The sequence below is a fragment of the Hypanus sabinus genome, chromosome 20 (genome assembly GCF_030144855.1).
Source record: "Hypanus sabinus isolate sHypSab1 chromosome 20, sHypSab1.hap1, whole genome shotgun sequence".
NCBI classification, from domain to species: domain Eukaryota; kingdom Metazoa; phylum Chordata; class Chondrichthyes; order Myliobatiformes; family Dasyatidae; genus Hypanus; species Hypanus sabinus.
The window spans coordinates 37,321,369-37,341,489 of NC_082725.1; positions in this window are offsets into that span (position 1 = coordinate 37,321,369).

The following is a 20,121-nucleotide window of genomic DNA, read 5'->3' on the forward strand; positions in this document are numbered from 1 at the left end:
CCAATCCCTGTAATGACCTTTTCCACTATTGAGGGTTGTTGGTGTTGTTAGGAAGGTGACTTCATTCAGCAGTTACGAGGGTAACAACCTGTTAATACAGTGGAGAAATAGACTTCAAACTAACATTGGTACAGATTACGCACAGGAGAGCAATTCTAAATAACGGGGGAAACACCTGCATCTGCATTATTTTTAGTGACTGGTCAATATTTTTTTGGAGAGACAGTGGGGAAAGAGCTCATCATATTCAATAAGGATAAAAATTACAATTGACAGGGCAAGTTGTGTCAGCACAATGATCAATGCTGACCTTCAATGCTATATTGGGTATTTCAGTAGTGGCCCCACTGGCTCTCCAGCCAGAGAAGGGAGTCCAAACACAACGGCATTCTTCCAGAGTAACATACACAAAACGCTGGAAGAAGGCCGCAGGTCAGGAGGTATCAATGGAGCACAATAAGGAGACGATGTTTTGGGCTGAGGCCCTTCATCATGAAGAGTGAAGAAGCTAGAATAAGAAGGTGGAGTGAGGGCAAGCTAGAAGCTAGGTGAATCCAGGAGGAAGGTAGGTGAATGGGCAAGGGGACATGAAGTGAGAAACTGGGAGATGATAGGTGGAAAGGGTAAAGGCTGAAGAAAAATGAATCTGATAGGAGAGGACAGTAGACCATGAGAGGAAGGGAAAGAAGAGGGACACCAGGTGAAGGTAATAGGTAGTTGAGGGGAGGAAAAGAGGTAAGGGGGAGCCAGAGCAGGAAATGAAGAAGAGGTAAGGGGAAGGGGGAAAATTTTCCAGAAGTTAGAGAAATCAATGTTCTTGCCATCAGGTTGGAGGGGACAGGGTACAAGTGAGGTGATAAGTGAAGGCAGGTGAGGGAGAAGATAGGTTGGTCGGAGAGGAGGGATGAAGTTTGAAGCTGGAAGGTGATAGCTGGAAGTAATAAAGTGCTGAAGAAGAAGCTTTTTTTCAGTACTGGTCTACTTTTCAAAAATCATCAGAGAGCCTTCAGCTTTTCAAAGGGAACATGTCTAGAAATTGAGTCATCTTTTTTTTTTGGCAAGCTAAAATATCATTGCATATAATCTTATTGCCAAATCAGGATCCCAAAGGACTGCAACATTAGCTAAGAAAAATCTTCCAACATCGTTAGGGTGGTTTCTATCTCAAAAGCAATTGAATTAAGCCCTGTAGGTACCATTCTACTTCATATTCTAAGAAGCTTCCACCTCGAAGGAACAATCTGCAGGACAGTCAGACACTATTATGCAGGTGGCCTTGGGTGGGAGGGAGACCACACAGACAGTGGTCTTTGCAACTGTCCATTTCTGTGCTCCCTTCCCAGGATCAACCATATTCTAGTAACCAGTTGCCTGTTATAACATCCTATCATTTGTTGGATTGTCCAATAAAATAGTTAATGTGAGAATAGACTGAACATCTTGAACGTTTGACTCTCAACCTCAGCAGAGTAATGTTATAAAAAGTGACTTAATCAAATGAATGACATTGCATTTCTCTTTTCATTGCAATTTTTCAGAATCAGGTTTACTATTGTTGTGAAATTTATTGCTTTGCAGTAGCAGTATGGTGCAATTCAGAAAACCAAACTATTAATTACAATAAGTAGTGTTTAATATAGTAGTGCAAATACAGACTAAAAATAATGAGGTAGTGTTGATGGGTTGGTTCATTGTCCATTCAGACACCTGGTGGCGAAGAGGAAGAAGCTTTTCCTAAAGCATTGAGTGTGCGTCTTCAGGCTCCTATACCTCCATCCTGCTGGTAGCAATGAGAAGAGGGCATGTCCTTGGTGATGAGGGTCCTTAATGATGGATGCAGTCTTTTTGGGGCATTGCCTTTTGAAGCTCTTCAATGCTGGGGAAGCTAGTGCCCATGATGGAGCTGGCCGAATTCGCAACCCTCTGCAGCTTTTTCTAATCCTGTGCAGTGGCCACTCCATACCAGACAGTGATGCAACCATTTAGAACACTCTCCACGGCATGTATGTACATGAACGTAGTCATTGCATGGATGCTTGAGATACAACTTATGTGGAAGCAGACTGATTGTCAGGGGAGCATCAGGCACATCAGAGCAGATTGTGACAAAAATGCCTGGTTCAGTAGATGAAGTCTGATATTTTACTGTGCTTAAAATGAAGCTATACAAATACCATGAAAACAGATAAAATTAGAGTTAACAGACTTCCAACTTGAAATGTCAATTTGGTTTCCTCCACAGATGCCATCTAGCTTGCTGAATTTTTCATTTTTATTTTAGATTTTAAGCATCTGCAGTTTTTGCTTATTACTTTATTTATTCTGGTTAGCAAGGGCTAACCAGCCTTTGTAGAGCATTTAGCCTTATTTATAAAATCAAAGTAGGGATATTTGTTTGTAAAATGTGTGCAAGATAGTTTTTTTATTGCAGCAATACATAGAGGTACCAACTAGAGAAGGGGCAATGTTGGATCTCCTGTTAGGGAATGAGATAGGTCAGGTGATGGAGGTATGTGTTGGGGAGCACTTTGGGTCTAGTGATCATAATGTTTCAATATAATTATGGAGAAGGATAGGACTGGACCCAGGGTAGAGATTTTTGATTGCAGAAAGGCTAACTTTGAGGAGATATGAAATTTTGAGGGTACAGAATCTTTATGTTCTTGTTAAGTTGAAAGGAAAGGTTAAAAGTTTGAGAGAGCCATGGTTTTCAAGGGATATTGGAAACTTGGTTTGGGAAAAGAAGGAGATCTACAATAAATATTGGAAGCATGCAGTAAATGAGGTGCTCGAGGAATATAAAGAATGTAAAAAGAATCTTAAGAAAGAAATTAGAAAAGCTAAAAGAAGATATGAGGTTGTAAGGTGAAAATAAATCCAAAGGATTTCTACAGTTATATTAATAGCAAAAGGATAGTGAGGGATAAAATTGGTCCCTTAGAGAATCAGAGTGGACAGCTATGTGTGGAGCCAAAAGAGATGGGGGAGATTTTGAACAATTTCTTTTCTTCGGTATTCTCTAAGGAGAAGGATATTGAATTGTGTAAGGTAAGGGAAACAAGTAGGGTAGTTATGGAACTATGATGACTATAGAGGAGGAAGTACTGGCACTTTTAAAGAATATATAGAAGTGGATAAATCTCTGGGTCCTGACAGGATATTCCCTAGGACCTTGAGGGAAGTTAGTGTAGAAATGGCAGGGGCTCTGACAGAAATATTTCAAATGGCCATTAGAGATGGGGATGGTGCCAGAGGATTGGCGTGTTGCTCATGTGGTTCCATTGTTTAAAAAGGGTTCTAAGAGTAAACCTAGCAATTTTTGGCCTGTAAGTTTGACGTCAGTGGTGGGTAAATTAATGGAAAGTATTCTTAGAGATGGTATATATAATTATCTGAATAGACAGGGTCTGATTAGGAACAGTCAACATGGATTTGTGCGTGGAAGGTCATGTTTGACAAATCTTATTGAATTTTTTGAAGAGGTTACCAGGAAAGTTGACGAGGCTAGAGCAGTGGATGGTGTCTATATGGACTTCAGTAAGGCCTTTGACAAGGTTCCACGTGGAAGGTTAGTTAGGAAGCTTCAATCGTTAGGTATTAATATTGAAGTAATAAAATGGATTCAACAGTGGCTGGATGGGAGATGCCAGAGAGTAGTGGTGGATAACTGTTTATCAGGTTGGAGGCCAGTGACTAGTGGTGTGCCTCAGGGATCTGTACTGGGTCCAATGTTGTTTGTCATATACATTAATTATCTGGATGATGGGGTGGTAAATTGGATTAGTAAGTATGCAGATGATACTAAGATAGGTGGCATTGTGGATAATGAAATAGGTTTTCAATGCTTGCGTAGAGATTTAAGCCAGTTAGAAGAGTGGGCTGAAAGATGGCAAATGGAGTTTAATGCTGATAAGTGTGAGGTGCTACATTTTGGTGGGACTAATCAAAATAGGACATACATGATAAATGGTAGGGCATTGAGGAATGCAGTAGAACAGAGTGATCTAGGAATAATGGTGCATTGTTCCCTGAAGGTAGAATCTCATGTGCATAGGGTGGTGAAGAAAGTTTTTGGTGTGCTAGCCTTTATAAATCAAAGCATTGAGTATAGGAGTTGGGATGTAATGTTAAAACTGTACAAGGCATTGGTGAGGCTAAATTTGGAGTAGAGTGTACAGTTCTGGTCACTGAATTATAGGAAAGATGTCAACAAAATAGAGAGAGTACAGAGAAGATTTACTAGAATGTTTGCTGGGTTTCAGCACCTAAGTTACAGAAAAAGGTTGAACAAATTAAGTCTTTATTCTTTGGAGTGTAGAAGGTTGAGGGGGTACTTGATAGAGGTATTTAAAATTATGTGGGGGATGGATAGAGTTGACGTGGATAGGCTTTTTCCATTGAGAGTAGGGGAGATTCAAACAAGAGGATGTGAGTTGAGAGTTAAGGGGCAAAAGTTTAGGGGTAACATGAGGGGGACCTTCTTTACTCAGAGGGTGATAGCTGTGTGGAATGAGCTTCCAGTAGAAGTGGTAGAGGTGGGTTCGATTTTGTCATTTAAAAAAAATTGGATAGGTATATGGACGGGAAAGGAATGGAGGGTTATGGGCTGAGTGCGGGTCGGTGGGACTAGGTGAGATTAAGCATTCAGCACAGCCTAGAAGGGTCGAGATGGCCTGTTTCCATGCTGTAATAGTTATATGGTTATATCTTATAATTTGCTAGTTTTTTTCATAGTAATAGCTGTGGCATAGGGAAGAGGGTCAAATGGAAATCCCAAAAGTATCCAAGCACCTGGACCATTCCTAGTGGAACAGTCATCACATTTGAGGAAGAAGGCGTTAAAATGGTTGAGTGGTGTATTTATATTCAACAAAGGTCATGACAATCTCAGAAAAATTTCACCCAACCACAGCAATTACCAATTGCTTTCTACCTCATGGGCAATGGACAAGTTGCAAAGGCAGAAAAAATATGTTTGTACCGTTCAACAGAATACTCACTGAATCAAAAATATTTATGTTGATAAGCAAATAAATAAAAGAGATCTTTTAAGAATCCACTTCAGATAAAGAAAGGCACATTCTCCCTTGTCTTAACTTGGTAGTGATAAAGATTCTAAAATTAGTCTCAGGGTGCTACAGCCATGGAAAACGTTCTAACAGGTTGCATCACCGCCTGATATGGAGGCTCCAAAGCATAGGATGGAAAGAACATGCTGTAGGGTGTTGTAGATACAGCCAGCTCCATCATTGGTACAAGCCTCCCCACCATTGAGGACATCTTCAAAACACAATGCTTCAGAGAGGCAGCATCCATCCTTCAGGACCCTCTCCATCTGGGCTAGGCCCTCTTCTCGTTTTTAACTATCAGGGAGGAAATACAAGAGCTGGAATACCCAAACTCAACATTTTATGAAGTTTTTTCCCTTCTGCTATCAGATTGCTGAATGGTTCGAGAACCCATGAACAATTCCTCAAAATTCCTCTTTTGCACATTTTACTTAATTATATTTTATTGTAACTTAATAGGAATTTTTTTCTTTGCACTGTACTGGAAGACAATACATTTCAGTACTTGTGTCAGTGATAATAAACCTGATTCTGGAAAGCCAGTGAAGGAACTTAATAATTTAATCACCTCTCATTTCCAGAGATATATTATGACATCTGTTGAAGGTCAGGTGGAAGGGATGTGGCAGTGTTGCCTTTATTGTGTAATAATTTGCTCTTACCCGTGTAAAACATGGCATCTTTGCAAGTCCGATATAGAGAGGCAGACACCAGGAGAGCCTTCCCTCAATACTAACTTATAGAAGATTCGTGCATGTTTGCACGTGTGTTTTAAAGAACATACAAACTGTAGATGCACCACATAGCAAGATGGAATGCAAGCTTAAGAAATATTGCTTAAGGCCAAGCAAGAATACCAACATGAATCTGGCCATTGGACGAGTCAGTAAAATCTGACCTATATCCCAAAACTATGGCTACAGCAGACACAACCTTGGGCAGATCTGTAAGTGTCTGATAAGCCAATCTAAAGAACTTCTGAAACGTTAAGAACTTAAGAATACAATGTCCTGTGATGACAGATGCCCAGAAAAGATTTAAGGATAGAAAGTTCAAAGTAAATTTATTTTCAAAGTAGAGGGGTGATTGATAAGTTTGTGGCCTAAGGTAGAAGGAGTCAATTTTAGAAAACCTAGCACATTTATTTTTCAACATAGTCCCCTCCTACATGTACACACTTAGTCCCGCAGTCTTGGAGCATACGGAGCATTGAAAGTACTGGGGAACCATGGTGGCATAGCGGTTATTGTGTGTTCAAGTTCAGTGTTCAATCCCAGCATCCTCTTTAAAGAGTATATCCTCGCACAGGTTTTCCCCAGATGCCTAGTTTCCTCCCACGGTCCGTAGACATATCAGTTAGGTTAATTGGTCATTGTAAATTGTCCTGTTATCAGGTTAGGTTTAAATCAGGGTTGTCAGGGTTGCCAGTAACACAGCTGGAAGGGTCTATTCCATGCTGTATTTCTAAATAAAATAAAATAAGTGAGTCCATAGGTTGTGGCAACAGGTCAGTGATGGGGCATGTGAAGTTGAGTGAAGTTATCCTCTCTGGTAATAACCTGGTGATGTGAGTCCTGAGGCTTCTGGACCTTCTTCCTGAAGACATCAGCAAAAGAGATTATGGTGTAGATGGTGGGGGTCCTTGAGGATTGATGCTGCTGTCCTGCAACAATGCTCTGTGTAGGTGTGCTCAGTGGTGGAGAGGGCTTTACCAGTGACAGTCCGGGCCATATTCACTACTTTTTATAGGTTTTTCTGTACAAGGGCTTTGGTGTTTCCATACCAGCTCATGATGCAGCCAGTCAATATACTTTCTACCACACATCTATAGAAGCTTGTCAAAGTTTTGGATGGCATGCCAAATCTTTGCAAACTTCTACGAAACTAGAGGTGATGCCATGTTTTCTTCAAAATGGCACTTACGTGCGGAACCTAGAACATATCCTCTGAAATTATAACACCCAGAAATTTAAAGTTGCTGATCCTCTCCACCTCTGAATCACTCAATGAAGACTGGCTACTGTTTTCCTCCTCCAGTAGACAATAAACAGCTCCTTGGTCTTGAATATATTAAGTGAGAAGTTCTTGTTGTGGAACCATTCAGCCACATTTTCAATCTCACTCCTATGAGCTGATTTGTCACCACCATTCAGCCAATGACAGTGGTATCATCAGCAAATTTAAATATGCTTAGCCTCACAGGAGTAAGCATAAAGTGAGCAGAACGGGGGGCGAAGCACACAGCCTTGTGGTGCACCTGTTCTGATGGAGCTTAAGGAGATGTTGCCAATCTGAACTGATTGTAGTTCTGCAAGTAAGGAAATTGATTATCTAATTGCACAAGGAGATATTGAGGCCAAGGTCATAGAGCTTATTGATTAGTTTTGAGGGGATGTTAGTATTAAATGCAGTGTTGTAGTCAATGAAGAGCATCCTAATGTATGCATCTTCACTGACCACATGTTCCGGGGCTGAGTGAAGAGCTAATGAAATGTCATCTGCTGTTGACCAGTTGCAATTGTAGGCAAATTGGAGGAGATCCAAGTTGGTTCTGAGGTAGCAGTTGATATGTTTCATCTCCAGCCTCTCAAATCACTTCATCATAGAGGACGTAAGTGCTACTGGATGACAGTCATTGAGCCAGATAACCAAGTTCTTGTAATTGAAGCCTGCTTGAAGCAGGTTGATGCTCTCATATGAGGACTTTCCTGATCCCACCAAAACACCATTTTGGATTGGTTTCAGTTCCAAAGCTGGATGAGGGTTTTTATAATAATATTTCCTGTTATGGCAATGGCTAATGGGCCTTCAACCATTTAAGAAGTATCCAGACAAAAATTTAAATCTCTTTTGCATGAAAGGTCTTGGGCCTTGGACCAAAAGGTGCAAAAGGGGATTAATATCGATCGGTCAACTGGTCAGCATGGATATTGTGGGCAGAATAGCCTGTTCCCATATCATATGACTCTTTAATGTGTTTTAAAAAAATGTCCAGCTGTTCTTCATTGTGAGTTCCAGTCTAACATTGGCAAATCTGAACACAGAAGGACAGCAAACAAGCTCTTGGTCCAGAAGTGGAAGGAAGCCTCCATTTTAACACCCTTAGTTAAAACTCTATTCACTCAAACACATTATCACCAAAGGCAACTATTTTTTCCTCTTTTGATGGATTAATTTACAGATTGACCTGGGAGAATGCTCAAGCACAAGGGAGGAGATACTGTCTTCATTTGTTACCGGACTAATAAAAGGGTGACAAGTCAGTCCCCTTTCTACTTAAGAACACAAAACTCTTGCTCATGTCTTTCGAGATTGTTTTCTATCTTACAAACTGATGCACCATCAATAACTCTCGGAGACGGGAAGCGAACGATTGGCTTTTATTAGCAGCAAAACGGAGCACGGCATCTTGGAGACTGAGGGGGGAGCAGTGCCTCCAATTGCCTTTATACAGGGGTCTGTGGGAAGAGCCACAGGAGCAGTCAGCAGAGGGACGTGTCCAGACAAGTATACATAGTTCACCACATTCACCCCCCCCCCCTTTGTTTTAAAAGAGAGTCCCCACAGGGCGAAGTTTCTTACAAGTATATTTACAGGTTAAGTCTATCAGGTGGTTGAGTCTGTCGCTGCGATCTACGTAGCACCAGTGGTGATTGCACCGGCGATGGTGGTTGTGCTGGCTCCAGCCTGACTTGAGGTGCCAGCCCGTTAGGCATCAGTAATCCCTCATGCGTGTGTGAGGCGCGCGGTATGGGAATGTCGTGAGGAGTCTGTGTAGGGCTTGGTGTGCGCGGTGTCTCGTGGGTATATACATCGGTGGGTACAGGGTTCATAGTCACCGTGGAGTGTTCAGGGTAGGGGTCTGCTGCTCCTGCGGGTGCCAGGTCACGGATGGAGACTGTGTCCTCCCGCCCATCGGGTGAGATCACGTAGGCATACTGGGGGTTCGCATGTAGTAGGTGAACCCTCTCGACCATCGGGGAGTATTTATTGCTTCGCGCATGTTTCCGGAGCAGCACTGGCCCTGGGGACGTCAGCCAAACCGGTAGGGTGGTCCCAGTGGCAGACTTGCTGGGAAAAGAAAAGAGTCGCTAATGAGGGGTGGCATTGGCGGACGTGCATAACAGAGAGCAGATGGAGTGGAGTGCCTCGGGGGGGACCTCCTGCCAGCGAGAGACCGGCAACCCTTTGACCTAAGGGCTAAGAGTGTGGCCTTCCTCACAGTAGCATTCTCCCTCTCCACCTGTCCATTCCCCCGGGGATTATAACTCGTGGTCCTACTAGTAGCAATACCCCTAGCCAGCAGGTACTGGCGCAGCTCGTCACTCATAAAGGAGGACCCTCTATCACTGTGGATATAGCAGGGATATCCGAACAGAGTGAAGAGCTGGCGCAGGGCTTTTATGACGGACGTGGCAGTGGTATCGGGGCAGGGGATGGCAAGGGGGAACCGCGAGTACTCGTCGATTATGTTGAGAAAATAGACATTGCAGTCGGTGGAGGGAAGGGGGCCCTTAAAGTCGACACTCAGTCGCTCAAAGGGGCGGGTGGCCTTGATAAGTTGCGCCTTTTCAGGACGGTAGAAGTGCGGTTTGCACTCAGCGCAGACTTGGCAGTCCCTGGTCATCGTCCTGATGTCCTCAAGAGAGTAAGGCAGGTTCCGGGCTTTCATGAAATGGTAAAGTCGGGTGACCCCCGGGTGGCAAAGATCTGCATGGATGGCATATAGCCGGTCGAGCTGTGCGCTGTCACATGCTCCCCGGGATAGGGCATCAGGGGGCTCAATGAGCCTTCCAGGCCGGTACAGGATATCATAGTTGTAGGTGGAGAGTTCTATTCTCCACCGCAAAATTTTATCATTTTTGATTTTGCCCCGCTGTTGGTTGCTGAACATGAATGCAACTGAGCGCTGGTCGGTCAGCAAGGTGAACCTTTTGCTGGCAAGATAGTGCCTCCAGTGCCTAATAGCTTCCACTATGACCTGGGCTTCTTTCTCCACCTCAGAGTGCCGAATTTCAGGGCCTTGAAGGACACGAGAGAAGAATGCTACTGGCCTTCCTGCCTGATTGAGGGTAGCAGCCAGCGCGAAGTCAGAGGCGTCACTCTTTACTTGGAAGAGAATGGTCTCATCCACCGCATGCATTGTTGCTTTGGCAATGTCCCCTTTAATGCGGCTGAAGGCCGCTTGGGCCTCGGCTGAGAGGGGAAATGCGGTGGACTTGACCAAGGGCGGGCCTTGTCTGCGTAGTGAGGGACCCATTGGGAGTAATAGGAAAAGAAGCCCAGGCACCATTTGAGGGCTCTGAGGGTGGTGGGAAGAGGGAGTTCCAACGGGGGGGGGGGGGCATATGGTCGGGGTCATTGGCCAATGACCCCGTTCTCCACGACATACCCAAGGATAGCAAGTCAGGTGGTTCCGAACACACCCTTGTCCCTGTTATAGGTAAGATTAAGAGCTTTGGCCGCTTGGAAAAATCGTTGGAGGTTGGTGTTGTGATCCTGCCAGTCATGACCGCAGATGGTGATGTTATCTAGATATGGGAACGTGGCCTTCAGTTGGCACTGGTCCACCATCCGGTCCATTTCCCTCTGGTAGACAGAGACACCATTCGTGACACCGAAGGGGATGTGCAGGAAGTGATGGAGCCTGCCGCCTGCCTCGAAGGCGGTGTAGTGCAGTCCTCCAGGTGGACGGGGAGCTGATGGTAAGTGGATTTCAGGTCTATGGTCGAGTACACCTTGTACTGAGCTATCTGGTTGACCATATCCGCGATGCGGGGTAGGGGGTACGCGTCAAGCTACGTGAACCTATTGATGGTCTGGCTATAATCCACGACCATCCTATTTTTCTGCCCGGTCCGAACAACGACCACCTGGGCCCTCCAAGGACTTGTGCTTGGCTCAATGATCCCCTCCCTGAGCAGCCGCTGCACCTCCGACTGAATGAAGGCCCTGTCCCCCGCGCTGTACCTCCTGCTTTTAGTTGCCACAGGTTTACAGTCGGGTGTCAGGTTGGCGAACAGCAGTGGGGGAGGGATCTTGAGGGTGGAGAGGCTGCAAGTGGTGTCAGTAGCGCGGCTGTTGGCACGGTGCTGGGTGGGATGTGTGTGTGTGTGTGTGTGTGTGTGTGTGTGTGTGTGTGGTCAGTAGCGGGGTATATGACGAAGTCCCACAAAACTGAGGATTTCTGACGGTGATTGGTGGGAGGGGCCCATCATACTCCATTGTCACACTTTTCAGGTGGCTCTGGAAGTCCAGCCCCAATAGCACAGGGGCACACAGTTGAGGCATGACTAGTAACACAAAGTCCCGATATTCTGTGCCCTGCATCACCAATGTCACTACACAACCCACCCGAATGTCTGTGGAATGCGACCCAGAAGCCATGGTCACCTTCTGGCTTACCGGCTGTCACGAGACCGCAGCATTGCACTGTGTCCGGGTAAATAAAACTCTCAGTGCTGCCCATGTCAAACAGGCAGCTAGTCCTGTGCCCCTCCACCAGGATGTCCATCATTGACCTTGAGAGCTGGTGTGGAGCGCTTTGGTCGAGGGTCACGGAGGCCAGAGTTGAATCGCCATCTTGGTGCCTGGTAAGCACCCGTGGATCGGAGGCGGGGCAAGGTGGCGCCGACAAAGATGGCCACCCCATGACTCGCACACGTCGGGCAGGCAAGATGGCCGCCCCCATGCCTCGCACGAGGCAATCAGGCAAGATGGCGTCGACCAAGATGGCATCCCCCATGCCTCACATGCAGCGCTGCTCAACCCCGCTCGTGGTTTGGACTTACAGGCCTTGGCAAAGTGGCCCTTCTTTCCCCAGCTGGAGCAGGTAGCTTCTCGGGCTGGGCCACGTTTTCGGGGGTGCTTTTCAAGTCCGCAGAAGTAACACTGCACGGAAATGCGACTGGCAGCAGCCATGGTCGACTCACTGGCGGGTTGCGGGGACTTCACGGAATCGCGACTGGCAGCAGCCGTGGTCGATTCGCCGGCCTGTTGTGGGGACTTCACGGATTGATGACGGGCAGCAGCCATGGTCGATTCGCCGGCCGGTTGCGGGGACTTCACGGAATGACGACTGGCAGCAGCCAAGGTCAAATCGCCAGTGGGTTGCGGGGTCTGCAGCGTCCATGGGGCTGGCAGGAGATCGCGCGCCTGGACAGCATCAGCGTTGTGCAGAGTGGCCTCCAGCGTGTCGGCCAGCCCGATCGCCGAATGTAAGGTAAGATCGGCGTGTTCCAGCAGTCGCTGGCGCACGTACACTGACCTGATCCCCGTAACAAAGGCGTCTCTTACTAGCAGCTCCACATGCTGTTCCAGCGTCAGTCCCCTGCAGTCGCAGGCCCGCACGAGTGTCTGTAGGTCCCGGACAAACTCAGCGCTCGACTCTCCGGCCCGCTGCCGCCGTGTCGCTAAGTGATGTCTCGCGTAGACGGTGTTCACCGGCCGCAGGTATTGTCTTTTGAGGGCATCCATTGCACCCTGGTAGTCCGTTTGATCTCTGATCATGGAGTAGACCCTTGCACTGACTCTGGAGAGGAGAACCCTGCATTTTGTGGCAGGGTCGGTCATATGAATCTCCTCCAGGTACGATTCGAAGCATGCTAGCCAGAGTTTGAAAGCGTCGCCAGCTTCCTGGGATTGTGGGTCAAGATCCAATCTGTCTGGTTGTAAAATGGTCTCCGTGTTTTAAAATTGCTGCTAATAAAATTGATGTACCATCAATAACTCTCGGAGACGGGAGGCGAACGATAGGCTTTTATTAGCAGCAAAACGGAGCACGGCATCTCGGAGACTGAAGGGGGAGCAGTGCCTCCAATCGCCTTTATACAGGGGTCTGTGGGAGGAGCCACAGGAGCAGTCAGCAGAGGGGCATGTCCAGACAGATATATATAGTTTACCACACAAACAAAAGACATTTTAGAAGCATTTATAACAGCAGGGAGGACTCTTCTTAGGTATTGAAGACAAGTAAGGGTCAAAAGTAATATAAACTTCCTAGTAAGCCATTTCTTGAAATGATTGTTGCACTTTTTGGAATCTCTAGGTAACACATGATCTTTAAATTTCATACCCTATTAATTTGTTTTAATTGATTTTTCAATTCTTTATTATTAGATTTCATATTCTCTTCTACAGAAATGATTGGTTGTTTCATTCCAAAGAAAGGACAAGTCATACACTAAATATAACTTCTGCAAATTAATGGGAGTTCATTGATTTTAAAATAGGCAACTTCTCAAAAATGGCAAATTGTATTGATAAGAAACGAATGTATGAAGTTTTGAAACTGGTAGCAGAAGTCAAACAGTCCAGTGAGCACAGACACCACTGCTAATAACCATCAAATAATCATAATTCTAATTTAAAGTGTGGTGTGAACGTTTAACAATGTGCTTAAGGGGTTATACCCATCTGAATGATTGAAAGTTTCAACACTGACAGTTTCAGGGAAGGAAATCCAAATATCTACACAGCTGAAAAGAAGGTGCCGGAAAACACGAGCTTGTGAGCTCAGAATTGGCGGAATGCAGGCTTGTAAATTGTAAGCCAACAGAGGCTTTTCAAGACAGGGAGTAGAAAGTGGAAAGTAGAAAGACCGAGAAGTGGTTTGAAAACCTGATGAGAATTTAAAAATATAAAAAACCCCAGTCAGAACCATTTATTCTCTACACCTTGCAATTGAAACAATTGCAGCTTATTTTCAGGAAATAATGAAAACATACTGCAGATCCAAGGATTACAACTCTTTCAACTTTCACCCTTTCCCAACCAGGAGTGTCATTCATCACTTTGAAATCTGTTCTGTTCCTTATAACATCCTGTGCACTTGATTCTGGGCTCTATTACAATGGGAGTCGATAAACAATGTTTGGGTCCAGGAAATAAATTCACTTTAACTTGCAAGGAGTAGAACTGTATGCAGTTCTGACCTATACTTGGATATAGTGCTTGAAGTAAAGGAAAGGGAGGTGAGAAATGAAAAGCAGAGGGGGAAGGGAAGGGGGAATAAGGACTGATTGGCAGTGAGATGAAAAAACAATCCATCCTTTTGCAGACAAAGAAATGCCTTTTAACTGAAATGCAAAGCTTTGTGCAGGTCATCGTTCAACCACCCTTGTTTAAATCACTTGATATGTTCACTAATCAGAATTAGAATCTAGTTTATTATCACTGTCCTAAATTTGTTGTTTTGTGGCAGCAGTGCAGTCCAAAGGCATAAAATGACTGTAAATTACAAGATAAATAAATGGTACAAACGTAAATGAATGATGAGCTTTGACCTTTCAGAAATCTGATGGTGGATGGAAAGGAGCTCTTTCTGAATCATTGAGTTTGGATCTTCAGGCTCCTGTACATTCTCCCTGATGATAGAGACGAGAAGAGGGCAACTACTGAAAAGTGATGGTCCAGAATCAGGCCAGGCAGCATCTATAAGGAGAAGCACTGTCGACGTTTCGGGCCGAGACCCTTCGTCAGGACTAACCGAAAGGAAAAATAGTAAGAGATTTCGGTTAGTCCTGACGAGAGGGTCTCGGCCCGAAACGTCTACAGCGCTTCTCCCTATACATGCTGCCTGGCCTGCTGTGTTCCACCAGCATTTTGTGTGTGCTGTTGTTTGAATTTCCAGCATCTGCAGATTTCCTCGTGTTTATCCAGAATCAGAATCAGATTTAATATCACTGGCATACATAATGAAATTTGTTATTTCGTGACAACAGTACATTGCAATACATAATAACAAAACAACTATAAGGTATAAAAATATTATATTAAATAAGTAGAACAAAAACAAAAAAAATGTGAAGTTGTGTACATGAGTATATTATCCATTCAGAAATCTGATGATGGATGGAAAGAAGATGTTCCTAAAACACTGAGTGTGTATCTTCAGGCTCCTTTATGTCCTCCCTGATGAGAAGAGGGAATATCCTGGGTAATGGGGGTACTTAATGATGGACGCTGCCTTTTTGAGCCATCTCCTTTTGAAGGTGCTGAAGAAACTACTCCCCACCATGGAGCTGGCAACTTGCTGCAGCCTTTTCCAATCTTGTGCAGTGGCCCCTCCATACTAGATGGTGATGCAACCAGTTAGAATGCTTTCCACAAATACATCTGCAAAAATTTGCTGCAGTCTTTGGTGACAGACCAAATCTCCTCCAACTCACTGAAAAATAGCCGCTGTCATGCCTTCTTTTTAATTGCGTTAATATGTTAGGTCCAGGATAGATCTTCAGAGATGTTGATACCCAGGAACCTGATATATTCCAGTGCTGATCCCTTAATGAGCTCTGGTGCGTGCTCCCTCAACTTCTGCTTCCTGAAGTCCACAATCAATTCCTGCTGTTGAGTGCAAGTTTGTTGCAAAACCACTCAACCAGCTGACTTTCATATGCTTCCTCATCACAATCTAAAATTCTGCCAGCAATGTCAGAATCAGAATCAGGTTTATTATCACCCAGTATGTGACATGAAATTTGTTAACTTAACAACAGCAGTTCAGTGCAATACATTATATAGAAGAAGAGGAAAAAATAATAATGGTAAACAAATAAGTAAATCAATTATTGTATACATATATTGAATAGATTAAAAATTGTGCAAAAACAGAAATGATATATATTAAAGAAAGTGAGGTAGTGTTCATGGGTTCAGTATCCATTTAGGAATCGAATGGCAGAGGGGAAGAAGCTGTTCCTGAATCACTGAGGCTTCTCTACCTCCTACCTGATGGTAACAGTGAGAAAAGGGCACGCCCTGGGTGCTGGAGGCCTTAATAATGGACACTGCCTTTCTGAGACGCCGCTGCTTGAAGATGTCCTGGGTGCTTTGTAGGCTAGTGACGGGATAATGGAGTTGAACTGAGAGCTGTAATTGATAACTAGCAGCTTAACGTATGTCTTGCTGTTGTCCAGGTGTTCCAAAGCAGAGTGGAAAGCCAGTTTGAATGTGCCACTGCACACCTGCTGTGGCAGGCGGCAAATTGCAATGATTTAATTGGGATAGCATGGCAGCATATTGGTTAGTGTAACACTATTACTGTGCCGGTGGCCTAGGTTCAGTTCCCACTGTTGTCTGTAAGGAATTTGTGTGTTCTTCCTGTGACACATGGGCTTCCTCTGCGTACTCCGGTTTCCTCCCACATTCCAAAGATTTACGGGTGAGTAGGTTAATTGATCACTTGAGTCTAATTGGGCAACACAGGTTTGTTGAGCCAGAAGTGTCTGTTACAATGTTACAGGTCTCTAAAGAAAAACCCTAATTCCAGCCATAAAGCAACCTCTCAAAGTGCTTCATTATGGTAGATGTGAGTACAGCAGGTTGAGGCAGTCCGCTGTGCTCTCTTTGGGCACCAGTATGATAGCAGTCCTTTTGATGTCATTGTGAACCTCAGACCACAGCAGTGAGAGGTTGAAGAAGTCCTTAAGTTACTGTGTGCCTGCATGGATAACCAGGAGTCTTGCACCTCAGTAATCCAGAAAGGTATGAACATCAATACTCACCAGCTTCTATAGATGTGCAGTAGAGAGCACCCCAGCATGCTGTGTCACTGCGTGGTACAGAAACTGCACTCTGGCAGGCAGTAGGGTTCTACAACGGGAAGTTAAATCTGCCCAACACGTCGTCGGCACCAGCCTACTCACCATAAGGGTGCCAGGAAAAGTCCCGCAATGTCATGAAGGATCCCACCGTGCGTATGGACTGTAGGCTCCACCGCCATCAGGGAAGAGGCTACGCAGCATCCACACCAGGACTACTAGACTCAAAAGCAGCTACTTCCCTCAAGCCATCAGGCTGATCAACATCCCCACCCATTAATCCTCTACTACATCCACACCAGTGCAATATCTCTCTCCACAAGCCCTCAGCATCCTTCATTCCCCCCTCCCCCATGCACTGCCAATTTACACTTATGTTGTGTTCAATATTGAGGACAGTGCAGAGAGAGACACCCGTAAGCCAGCCTTACAGGATATTCAACAGAACTTTATTGATAACCCAGCTGGTAGAGTATGTGAACTCCGCCCTTGTGGAAGTGGCCAGCCGAGTGGCACAGACAGGATTGACACAATTAACTACTACAACAGCTCCTCTTCCTGAAAAAAAAAGAAAAACAGATAGGTACTTCTTGTCTATAGAACTGCATTGAAATTATAGTGTCACATCACTGAAATTCAGCTCACCTTACTCATAGCACACAACTTACGCTCCTGACAAAAACCTCAAAAAGAACTGCCAACATTATAACTGTCTTTCTCTTTGTTTTTCTCCTCTTTTTCCACTACTCCCTTTTTTTTACAGAACAGTCTCCTTTTGTGAAATGTTTTCAACATTAGAACACAAAATCTAATGGAGGTCAGGGTAGACTACCTGAACACTGGCAAAGTGAAAGGATTATTCTGCCTCTTTAGTCATTTGTCCTAAGCTCTAAGGCTATGGAATATATCTCTGAGGTGGGACAGATGAATGACTGATCTGGTGTAGGTTCCTGGAAGTGTTGGAGCAGGTGGAGATTCTTGAACAGGTGCATCCACCTCAGGTAAGTGGTCCTTGACATAAGGATCAGGCCAGTCTACTTCTTTGTCTACCTTTCTTGGACTTTGAAGGCACACCTGTGCACACCTGTTCAGCCTGATTTCACTTTGTGGTGTTCTGATCGTGGTCCAGGCTACCTCACAACTTTTCCTTTGGAGAATTGGTCTGAAACCCAACAGCTTCATCACTCCTGAGCGGCAACAAAGGTTTTGCTCTGAGCCTGAGATCATGCATGCCCTTCATCTTTGCACACGATGTTGTCTCGAAATTTCTCACTTGTCTAAGTCTGGTAAGCAAGGTTGAAAAAGGGAAGGAAAGACGGGCAGGCTTGTTCTCAGTCTCCGGCTCATTGACAGCTCAGATGTGCGGTACCCATTTGCAAGATGTGTAGAGCTAGCAGAGCTTTGTAGGGGTCTTTTACCTTCAGTGGGAGACTGTTTAACAGTTTGCACTGCTCTTTCCACTTCTGCAGTTGTCTGTGGGTACTGTGGACTGCCTGTCTGATGTTTGAACTCATAGTCCCTAGCAAAGGCTTTGAATTTCTGAGCAGCTGAATTGTGGACCGTTGTCTGACACAAGTGTCTCTGGTATTCATTGGCAAGCAAATGCAGCTTTCAGGTGCTGTATAACTGCTGCTGAGGATGTAGAGGACAGCTTGGACAAGTCAACATTCCATGAGTAGTAATCCACAATGAGATGATATTTGTTTCTTTTCAGCTCAGAAATGCCTGTGCCTGCAATTTGGCATGGGACATCTGGGAATTCTGTCGGACAGGGAGGTTCAGCGTGAGTTTTGTAGTTTACTGCATGCTTCACGTTGCTTTACCTAATCTCCTAGCTGTGTGCTCAGACGGATTGCCTTGCTCTTAAGTGAAATTTTTTGATGCCTTGGTGTCCTTGGTGGATTTGACCGATGATCTTGGCACGCATAGATGCAGGAATGACGAGTCCGGAGCCCTTTAGCAGCAAACCGTCAAGAATAGTGAGTTTGTCTCTTTCAAGCCAGTAAGGTCTGAGTTCATGAACCCCTTTTGAAACAGCTGCCGATCCACGCTCACAATTGCATGACCTTGTTGCAGATTAGCGTTTCCTAGTGTGAGCTTTGCCTGCAACAGAAGTCTCTGACAATTTGGTGTCCAGTAGCCCGACAACAATCCTGTCTCTAATGAGCTCATCTCTCAGATTTCCATATGCACAGTTGTCTGACAGGGCACACAACGCTGCGATGAAGACATTAACATCAACTGGCTCCTGTTTTCTGAAGTTGAACTTTGCCCTCCCATATATCACATTTCACTTTTCTGTGAAATATTCTTTGAATTTGTCCCGCACTGTTTTGTATTCCTTTTTCTGAGCTTCTGTCAATCCTAATCTACCCATAAAGTCATCTGTTTTGTCACCCACGCTGTTTTCCAGGGTGCTTGCATGATGTTCTTCTGAAGCCTGAGTGAGACTGCTTGCAACCTTAAACCTCTCAAAGCATCTGGGCCATCTCTCAAATTATTTCTTGCTGGGGATGTCACCTGGTGTGTGACGCCATTTCATTGACAGTCAATCACTTCTGACACCATGTTGTATTTGATATTGAGGGAAAGTGCAGTGCGCCCCGGACGCCAGCCTTGCAGGAGATTCAACTGAACTTCATTGATAACCCAACTCGTACAGTATGTGAACACCTCCCACATGGGAGTGACTAACCAAGTGGCATAGGAATAACATTATTAACTACCACAACAGCTTATACTCCACACCTCATACCTACACTGACAGAGTGACGGTCCTACTGAGTATTCATGTGCCCTATTGCTACCTAAAAGAGTTCCTCTTGCCAAGAGTTACTTCCTGATTTTATCATTTCCAGTCAGTCACCAAATGTTCAGATACTACTATACCTAACTACATTTTATGTACAGTATATGGGGGTGATTGATAAGTTCATGGCCAAAGGTAGAAGGAGTCAATTTTAGAAAACCTAGCACATTTATTTTTCAACACAGTCCCCTCCTACATGTACACACTTAGTCCAGCGGTCGTGGAGCATATTGATCCCTTCTTTATAGCGGTCAGTGTCTTAGACCTCCAGAAGTGGTCCACAGCATGGGGTGATTGATAAGTTTGGGGCCCAAGGTAGACGGAGATGAGTCATTAACTTTCTGCGTTTTAACTCGAACTGCACGTGCATGTAATGAGAGCTGTATAACTCATCTCCTTCTACCTTAGGCCTTATCAATCACCCCTGCTGTGGACACTTTCTGGAGGTCCAAGATCCATATGCTCCACGACCGCTGGATTAAGTGTGTACATGTATGTAGGAGAGGACTATGCTGAAAAATAAATGTGCTACGTTTTCTAAAATCAACTCCTTCTATCTTGGGCCACGAACTTATCAATCACCGCTCGTATATAGTCAGTCTCTAAATATAAACTAATTTCATGTATATACAGCCATACCCAGCAGTTACTTGTACATTGTAGTTTATTGCCTGACCTGCTGAGCAATGTTCCATAGATGGAT